The following is a 10,393-nucleotide window of genomic DNA, read 5'->3' on the forward strand; positions in this document are numbered from 1 at the left end:
AGAGTCGTATGAGCCCCTAATAAAATGATTTTTTTTTAAAAAGAAAAGCCTAGGGATCTCCTTTTTTATTTAAATATTTAATTGAATTTTGAGATGTCAGATGAAAAACCAGTATGAGTTATGAAGTATACTCATTTCATCTCTCCAATTAGATCGCCAGTTCCTTATAGCTAGAAACTAGATTTTTCTCAGCTTAAACTCACTGAGCAAAGTGATCAAGCCAGCTGCTCCCAGACCAGAATATTCTGTCTCCAGGAATCCATGGTATGTTGGTTTTAAAGAAAAAGGAGCATTTGACATGAGGGGACTTTAAAAAGTTCATCAAAAGTGTAATGAAAATAATAGCACTTTTCTTTGAATTTGTTGACGCCTCATCATACAGCTTCGGAATGTTGAAGAAAATCTAAACTATGATTTATTATATAATGTGAGACTCTAAACCTGAATAGTATACAAATTCACCTTCACACATCAGATACATCTAAAAAAATTTAACATCTAAAAAAACAGCATTCTAGAGTACAACAAATACCTCTGACATATATATTGATATAAGTGAATGTTCGTCTGCATCGCAACATGAGATGGAGTTTCCATACTACTTCAGACACAGGGCTCTATCCGGAATTATACAGTAATATTCAGTGAAGGATAATAGCACGAAGGCTGAGGCCTCTCTCTAGTATGAGGGAACTCACATTTTTCAAGCCTATAGATTTCTTGAATGAGTCATTCAGAGAGTTCCAGTCAGAAACACCACATCAGCTAAAGAGGTCCCTTCCTCCCTAAAGTGCATTACCTACATCAAGAAGTTCAGACATGAAAACAAAAATCAATGCAAGGTTAAGGTTTCTATAGAAATACTATTAGGTCTGAATATAGCTGATAAAAATGATTAAAAGTTGTTCTAATTCTATTTTTATTTCCATATAAGCTCAGACAAATAGATACATAAAATAAGTCAAATTGTACATATATGTAATGTTTGAAGTTTTGGAAGTTATACAAGCAAGACAAGGAATTAAAAAAAAAACTATCAAACCCAATTTAACTGAAATTATAACTGCTACTTATTAAGAATCTCTCATATGTAATAGGCTTTGAAGATATTACCACATTGTCTAATTTTTATGCCTTATATGTCCTTTTTTGCAAACAAGAATCAAGGTTAATTACCTCAGTCACTCAGTCCATTAAAAAATATTTGAAGTTCTTGCATGTATCATGTCCTTCTGTGGTACAGATAAAATAAAAAACATGCACACAAGTTTCTATCAAGTTGATTTTCACACATGGCAGCCTCCTGTGTTACAGGGTAGAAGTTAGGTCCACAGGCTGGCTTTCTTCCACAGTAAACTTGGTGGGCTAGTGCCTCCAAGTTTTGTTGGTTACTAAACCCCAAACCAAATGCACTGCCATGGAGAGAATTCTACCTCACAGTGACCCTACACAGTTTCCCAGGCTATAAATCTTTACAGGAGCAGAGTCCAAGGGTGGGTGGCAGCCCAATTATACCACTAGGGCTTCTTCTAGTTGAGTGCAGACCACTTGTGCTACCAAGGGACCTAAAATAGAATGAAGTAAATAGCTACAAATCAAAAGATCACTTCACTATATGAATAATTGCAGTATCTACTTTGAGAAGGTCCTCCATGAAAAGGATCATAAAGGATCATGAGAAAGAAAATAAAAACTGGCCAAGAGCTCAGAGAAAGCTTTCCTGAGAAAATAACAAAAGAGATTTATTTAAAAAGGAACTGAGAGTTAATATGGCAAAAGGGATTGGCAAGAAAAGGACATCAGAGAACAGCAAACTACCTTCATAGATAGAAGGCAAAAATAAAGAGATTGTAGTAAACCAGGAGGCTGGGAAAGGAGCTAGCGCCCAGAGGGCTGAGAGGTTGTGTTAAGAACTTCAGTCTTTATTCTAGGAGAAATCAGTTCAAGTTTACTATTAAATTTTATCTCACATGGTTTAGATTGAATACAAATCATGGTGTCAGGAGCTCTCAAGCTTCAACCTTGAGTCAATTTCTTTAAGGAATTACAGATAGAAAGCAAATAATAATAGTAATATTGAAGATGTAATTTTTAATTTTAATCCTGCACAACTTTAGCATCATTTTGGCTATCATGCCAACATGTCTTTGCACTGTAAAACTATTAGGTTAAAATTATTTCAAGATTACACTGGGATTTTCATGTAGCACATGAAAGGCAAAAATCATTCACTGGCATTTGGTGACTTCCTTAAAACTATTTCAAAATATGTTCTTGAACGCTAGCAAAACGCTAACTGCTGGAACTGAAATTTCCGTTTAATACTTGATTTGAATTATGAATAAAGCCATACTTTTTCCCAAATGCAACATTCAAGCCAAGATATTCATGAGTATGTTTTTTATACTATCTAGTCATCATCATTAGTCTATTGGTTAATTTTCTTTATTATATACCTTTGAAATAGATATTCCTTATAGTCTACCTTTCATAGCATTTTCACACAGATTTCTTTTAACTAAATAGATATATATTGTTTCAGCCATTAAAAATCATCACCCTTTTGATAAAAGATTTCATAGAATTCTGATTGTGGTTGCTACAAAATCTGTTGTCAATGTGAGACTTATGAGTGAAGGGGTAAAGTTTACCTGTCATTCAGGTTACATCTTGATGACCTCCTTTGGAGGCACTAAGGAGATAAATAACTCACTGGAAGCGGGACACTTGTTCAGTCCCTGCGAGATATTCTTGTTGACAAGCCACATAGAGACAGGCCAGAACCTGGGAGCTGAAGAAGCCATGTGGAGACCCTGGCCAGCGCTGAGATGCTTACATCACCACTGGATCCACAAGCCCTTCCACCCACTAGCCTGCATTTGGTGTCATTGCATGTGTTTCGTGAGTCTGAAGAGGACTTTATAGATTGGTATTGGACATATGGGCTAATATTGGACTTAGGGGCTTGATCCGGCCTGGGCTGGGATGTTTTCTCAATATTCAATTGTTCTTGTATATGAAACTCTTTCTTATACACGAGTGTCTATGAATTTGCTTCTCTGGTCTACCCAGACTAACACACTGATCAAAACGAGGAACATAAAAAATAGAATTTCAAATTCTTATGGACTTTAAACTTTCTGGCGTCATGGAGGCTAGATGAACTTGAGATAAGCTTTAAATCTTACCCAAAAGTTTCCCCTGAGGTCTTCCTAAACCAAGCAAGAGTCTAGCTTAACTAGTAAAAACGATCTACTTTGAGCATTACGCTCTTTTAGGAATGATCTATATGGAGCCAATGGAGCCCTGGTGCCAGAGTAGCTATGCATTGCACGGAAACCCACAAGGTAAGCCGTTTGAAAGCACCAGCTGCTCCTCAGGAGAAGTAAGAGGATTTCTACTCCTGCAAAGAGTTTCAGTCTTGAAAATTCACAAAGGCAGTTCTACCCTATACTACAGGGTCACGATGAGTGAGCATCGCTATGAGTGGCTTCTATAGGGACAAAGTGGCAGCAGCAACTCAAAAGATTAGATAAAAATCTTAGGGGGCCATGAGCTAATATTAGTTGGGGAGTAATCTCATAAATGGAGGTTGAGAATGGATGCACATCTTAAGATGTAATCAATGTCACTTAATGTAGAAACTATTGAATTGGAATGTTTTCCTACATATATTCTCAAAACAAAACAAAATTTTTAAAAAATCACAGTCTTCACAAACTTGTTTTAGTCACTCCCTGTGAAGTATAAAACACAACGGTCATTTCTAAGTCAACAGAATGACTTAAACTTGTCATTAAAAAACTCAAAAAACCTTAATTTCCTCGTACAAAATTTAGTTTGAAATGCATTCACAACTTTTAAATTCATTTCTAAATTTTATTCATTCATTTAAAAGCATTTATTAGAAACTTGGTTGCACAGCAGTTGGCACTGGGCTGTTAACTGAAAGACTGACTGGTGGTTCAAACCCACCAGGATCTCTGTGAAGAAGAGACCTGGTGACCTGCTTCTGTAAAAATTACAGCCGACCATATGGGGCAGTTTTGGTCAGTCACATGGCACCACTGTGGCTCAAAACCAATTTGATGACATCCAACAACAAAATTGTATTGAAATCAAAATGAAGGCTTTGTATTGTTTGTTTGTTTTTATAACAAGATGCTAAAAATGTATTTCAAGTCTGGATCCCAAACAAGTTGAAGCAGTTAAACTTTGTCGGAATCTATCCTTTTGAAGAGCCACACCTTACAGAAAGGCCAAACAGAAAGTCCATTTTATAAAACCACATTTTGTTCTCAAACGATTTACAATCAAAACACTTGCTGTCCAGAGGAATCAGCGTATTAAATCTGCATGTCATCCTATTCCTTTTACTAAAGTGAACATGTTTAGACTTGATCTGCTGAGATTAATTTAGAGCTGGTGGAAGTCTCTGTATTGTAGCATCTGGAACACATAAATGGCTTTAGTGGAATTTGTTTGGCTGCATCTTCTTTAGAGAACAGATTGAACTTCCTATGCCCTTTTGATAAAGTGTTCAGTTAATGGGCAAGTATAAAACTTCATATTTAATCAGAGGTGAAATTCTTCCTACTGCTACTCAGCTCAGCCAGGAATATCCAAATACTAATTTCAACTTATGATTTTCACTTATATGAGGCTTTAGTTAAAATGATTCTGGACCAAAGGTTAAAAACAAGCAGAACAACAAATGCAGGATTTTAGAACTGCAACTTTCAGTATCTCAAAAGCTGAAAGAGTAAATAATAGAACACTAGAAGAGGAGCCCTCGGGATTAGAAAGCAATGGGCTTGTAAGTGAGCTGGCAACGCTGACGGGCTTTGGGCTCTATTTGACATGGTACAGCTGAGTTAAAGTTGAGTCAAAGACAAATAACATCAATAACAAAAATATCAACTTGTAGGTCTAAAATTGGTACAGCCAAGTGATTTGCTCACAAACTAGAAATATTGAATTGTTTACAACCAAATTCTTCCATTGTTGATGCTAGTTGTCTTCAAGTTGATTCTGATTCCTGAGGTGCATTAATCAGAAGTTTAGACCGGTGACCCAGTGAAATCTTGATATTTTATTTAAATTTAGCTAATACACTTAATAGCAAAAGACCCAGTCCATCGACATTGTCTCCTTTGATGTACTGTACCAAAGATAGGAGGCAAAATTGTTATACATTGCCTCATTTTTAAAAAGAAAGAAAAGGAAAAAAAGAGAGAGTAAATAGAATAATAAAAAAATAAAGTACATACATATATATGAAGAATTAGAGAAAATTAACTGAAGACAAATACAAACCCCAAATGTTAGATGCTGGGTGGCTAGAAGTAGGAAGGCTTATTACTTGACGTGGAAGTAGGTATTGGTTCAGCACTAATTCTCAGGGTTTCAGTAGATTTCAACATTAGGCAAATTAAGAGTACCAGCTCATGCATCAGGGCTGTTTCTCTAAAACATTCCACAACATGTTTAGTAAAATGAGCTTCACTACCTAGAATTCTATCATAATTCTGAACTATCTTGCAAAGTTAATCTGAGTTATAATTTTAGAATGTACCATGAGAATCAATGCGTGGACACATTATAATAGTTGCACTAAACATCTCATTGTACATGAGTGCACATATACATAAACCTAATTCTTCTTTTGGGTTAGAACTCGGTAAACTGTGACCCAATTAAAATAGCTCTATACACTGTACTCTACCGCTTGTCTGTCAGGGTTTTTTTTGTATTATGTGTTGCTATGATGCTGGAAGTTATGTCACTGGGTCATCCAAAGTGAACAGGTTTCAGCAGTTTCCAGACTAAGAATCCATTAGGGAAAAGGGAAAGGAATAGAGGTATTAGCCACTGAAGAGTGTATGGACAGCAATGGAACATGGTCAGATACTGAAAACCTCTTAATTAGCAGCAGAACATTGTCAGAGATTGTGCCAAAAGACGAACCTTCCAGATCGGGTTGCAATATTGAAAGATTGTGTGGTCAGAATATGGAACGATGTGGGAAGTATCAAAAGAAGATGGAAAGAACATGCACAGACACGGTATCAAAAAGAATTAGTCAACATTCAACCATTTTAAGGAGGATCTGAGCAAGAACCAATGGTCCTGAAGAAGTCCTGAAGCAAGTTGCACTGAAACCATTAGCCAAAACAAGGCGATTAATTGATGTGAACCAATTAAAATGTCTCAATAAACTGATGCAGCACTGGAATCACTCACTCATTTATGCCAAGAAATTTGAAAGACGGCTACTTGGCCAACTGACTGGAAGAGATCTATATTTGTGCCCATTCTATAAAAAGGTGACCCAACAGAACGTGCAAATTACAGAACAATAGCATTCATAAAGTGTTGCTGAAAATCACCCAACAATGGTTGCAGCAGTACATTGACAGGGAACTACCAGAGATTCAGGCCAGATTCAGAAGGGAAATGGAAAAGGGACATCATTGCTGATGTCAGATGGCTATTGGATGAGAGCAGAAAACACCAGATCTTTACATGTGTTTTATTGACTATGGAAAGGCTTTTGACTGTGGGTCATAACAAACTATGGATAACCCTGAGAAGAATGAGAATTCAAGAAAACTTAATTGTGCTCTTATGGAACCTGGATACGAATCAAGAGAGAGTTGTGCAAATAGTCCAAGGAATATTGCATGGTTTAAACCAAGAAAGGTGTGTTTCAGGGTTGTAGCCTTTTATTGCACTTATTCAATCTGTATGTCAGCAAATAAGCAGAGAATCTGCATCAGATGAAGAAGAAAGCTGTATTAGGTTTGGAGGAATTAACAACCTATGATATAAAATGACACGACCTTGCTTGCTGAAAGTGAGGAAGACTGGGGGCATTTACTGATGAAGATCAAGGATTAGTTTTCAGTATGGGTCACAACTTAATGTAAAGAAAACCAAGATCCTCACAACTGAATCAATAGATAATATGATAAACAGAGAAAAGATTTAAGTGGCCCAGGATTTTGTAGTGCTTGGATCCACAATCAATGCTCATGGAAGCAGCTGTAAATATGGGAAGATATCAAAGGACACATTGCACTGGGTAAATCTGCAGCACAGGACCTCTTTAGAGTACTGAAAAGTAAAGATGTTACTTTGAGGACTAATGTGCACCTGATTCAAGCCATGGTATTTTCAATGGCCTCATAGGCATGTGAAAGTTGGACATTGAATAAGCAAGCTCAAAGAAGAATCTACAAATTCGAATTATGATGTTAGAGAATACTGAAAGTATCATGGACTGTCAAAAGAACCAACAAATCTTTCTTGGAAGAACTACAACCAGAATGCTCCTTAGAATCAAGGATGGTGAGACTTCGTACTTTTGACAAGTTAGTAGTAGAACCAGTCCTTGGAAAAGGATACCATGCTTGTTAATGTTGAGGAACAAGGAAAGAGAGGAAGGCCCTTGACAAGATGCATTGGCACAATGGCTGCAACAATGGGCTCAAACATAAGAACGATTGAGAGGATGGCGCAGGACTGGGAGGTGTTTAGTTTTGTAGTCCATAGAGTGGCTCTGAGTCAGAAAAACTTGATGGCAACAGCAACAACATACTTCACTGTCTGAACAAAAAGAAAAGAAACTATAAGTAAGCTTAAAGAGTAAATTAGAATGAATCCAAAAGATCCTTATTTTTACTTTGTGTGTAAGTTATTAACAAAATGTTTTCCCAGCCAGCAAACTGGAGAGTGCAGGAAGAAGAGGGGATTTATATTTCATAGAATGCCTTCAAGTTCATGTAAGATCATGTGAATGTTTTCAGTCTTTCCCAGTGACAATAAAAAATGTAATGTTCTCCATGGCTACTGGGTGGCATTCATTCGAGGACTAACCTAAAGGTTGGCAGTTAGAATCAGCTGAGAAGTGCCTTGGAAGACAGACCAGGCAATCTGCTGCTGTAAAGATTGCAGCCAAGAAAAGTTTATGAAGCAGTTCTACTCTTTAATACACGAGGTTATCACGAGTCAGAATAAATCATTGTATAACAGAGATGCTTTTAGTTGTTTGTTTCCAAAGGCGCTCTAAGCAGACCGAAGTTCACAATTCACATTTCATTTTATGCTGATTCTTAACCACATGCCATCACAGAGCTGTAGCACAGGGAGAGGAGGATGAGAGACAACTGTCACCTAGGAACAGCCATCTGGTGTAGGTATTTGGAAGGCCAAAAGAACGTGTTTCTTTCACCCCAGACTACTTCAGCCTTAGACATGGGCATCTAGACGTTGGTAGCATGGACCCAGAAGCTCTGCACAACCTGACTTTGGCCCCCACACCTTACCCTTGGTAAAAGCTGGGAACTTCCCTCACCAAGGTAATTCATCTCCCATTCAAAAAACAGTCACTGCGGTCTGAAGGCATGGTAGGGAAAACTATACCTCCCGTGGTCTTCAAATGATGAATGGCCTTTTCTTTTAGATCAGCTGTGCTAGGGCATATTTTGGAAAGCACACCTTGCCCCTACTCCATTCCAGTACCGTGTTGTCCAGTGGGCAGCCCGGGGCTATGGAGGTCACACCAACGTACGATCTCAGCCCTAAGGAGGCCGGGTAAGTTGGCTGACTTAACTTTGTCCACCCTCACCCACAAGGTGAGGGCGAGTTAGTCAGCTTCCGGAAAATAATAGCACGTGAAACGTCCCCTGCCACCTCTAGGTTCAAACCTGGGCAGAGTCCTGGAGAAGAATGAAGAAGGCTCGGTGAGAGGGCAGCAAGGCAGGGGGCGGAGGATTTCTGGCCCTATAGCTCTGGAGGAACCAGAGTGCCAAATGGATGTTTTCAGGAACAGCATTGTGGGGAGTCCAGCACCAGATTTTTCAAGCACTGTTTCAAGAACTTTAACACTGCATGGGGCCCAATTCACGGGGGTGGTGTGGGGGGGTGGCTATTAGGGAGTGTTGCACCTACAAACTGTTAACTTCTCTCTAAAGCAATGTTTCCCAAAGTGAGTGATGCGGTTATGGGGGTTATGGGGGTGAGAGGTGGCTGCACAGGCAGATACCTATACTTTATCCTAGATTATGGGCTACAGTACAAAAGGTTTTCACTGCCAGGGGCAGCGAAAGTTGTTGTTTTTCCTGAAAAGAGGGCAGTAGGCCAAGTAGGTTTGGGAACCTATGCGCTAACTAAAGCAAAATCTCTTTTGTACACAAGAGAATACAATGGGTGTGTATGTTTTAACGTCCCACTCATGTTCCCACAAGCAAGCACATTTCTAAGTAAATGACCCGCACTAAGAATGCATGCATGTGTTGTATATTTGTTTCTATTTATTCTCAAAAGTGTTAAAATACAACCCACCTTCAAAACAGACAATAGGATCATCTCGAAAAGGGTTCTAGGTAAGGAGACCCGCAAATGCAGAATCACTTCTGGTTATGTGGAGGAAACCTGGTCAGAATGGCACTCCCTCCCCACTCCATCTCACAGCTGAGCTGTAGCTGAGTAATACATGCATATTACTGAATTAACTAATTTGCAAAAAAGTTTATCTTTTAGAAATGTCTTGCACCAAATAAACGAGCAATGATCTGAAATGTCTCCATCTTGTAATGAACCTACCTAAAAACAAAGCAAGCCGTAAACCTATTAAAGCGACACAATCCAAAGCAAACCCCGACAACCCTAAAGAACTTGAATATCAAATCTGCATTCTGGGCCTCCCATACCAGGTTCTGAGGTGGGACAGGCGGTTTGTGCCTGGTGTGTAATCGGGTTAATCTAGCAGACAAAGAATAAACCAATAGCCCTCCCACCTCACTTCCCGCCCCCCTCCCCCACTCCCTTCCCCCCGCGCGCCTCTTTCTTCAGTCCTGCGGGCGAGGGCCTGGAGGGACAGAAAAAGGACGAGACGGACTCGCAGTCCCTTCTGGAAGGTCTCAAACGCCGCAACTTGTTTGTAATGCTAGTTCTGCATGGCCGGGATGAGCTAGTTTTAAAGGTCCGTTCCTTCTTCCTAGTGGCGCGAACTTTCCTTGAGTGAGACCGGGCTACGGCTCGTCTTCCGGGCCTCTGGGAAAATCTTAAGGTCAGCGTTTCCTTGAAACTCGACGAATCGACCCCGCGGCCTGAGCTCAGCCCCTCCCTACCCGCGAGCGCCCCGCGTGACGGCGCCGCGGCTGCGAGCGCGGCCTGCGGATGGACGCGCGAGGCGGCGCGGTTGCCCTTTGGAAAGCCTCCCGCGGCTCGGAGCGTTGGCGGCGCTGGAGCGCGAGTGAATGTAGCCCCGCGGAGCCAATGAGCTGGGACCGGATGCGATATATCCTCTGGGACAACAACTGCTCTGTTCCGCCTCGGATCCACATGACGCCATTTACTGCTGCCGCGGCCGCCGCAGCGCCCCCTCCCT

Source organism: Echinops telfairi, unplaced genomic scaffold (genome assembly GCF_000313985.2).
Source record: "Echinops telfairi isolate 266 unplaced genomic scaffold, ASM31398v2 ScPeMD7_7467;HRSCAF=8505_0, whole genome shotgun sequence".
In the NCBI taxonomy this organism is placed as follows: domain Eukaryota; kingdom Metazoa; phylum Chordata; class Mammalia; order Afrosoricida; family Tenrecidae; genus Echinops; species Echinops telfairi.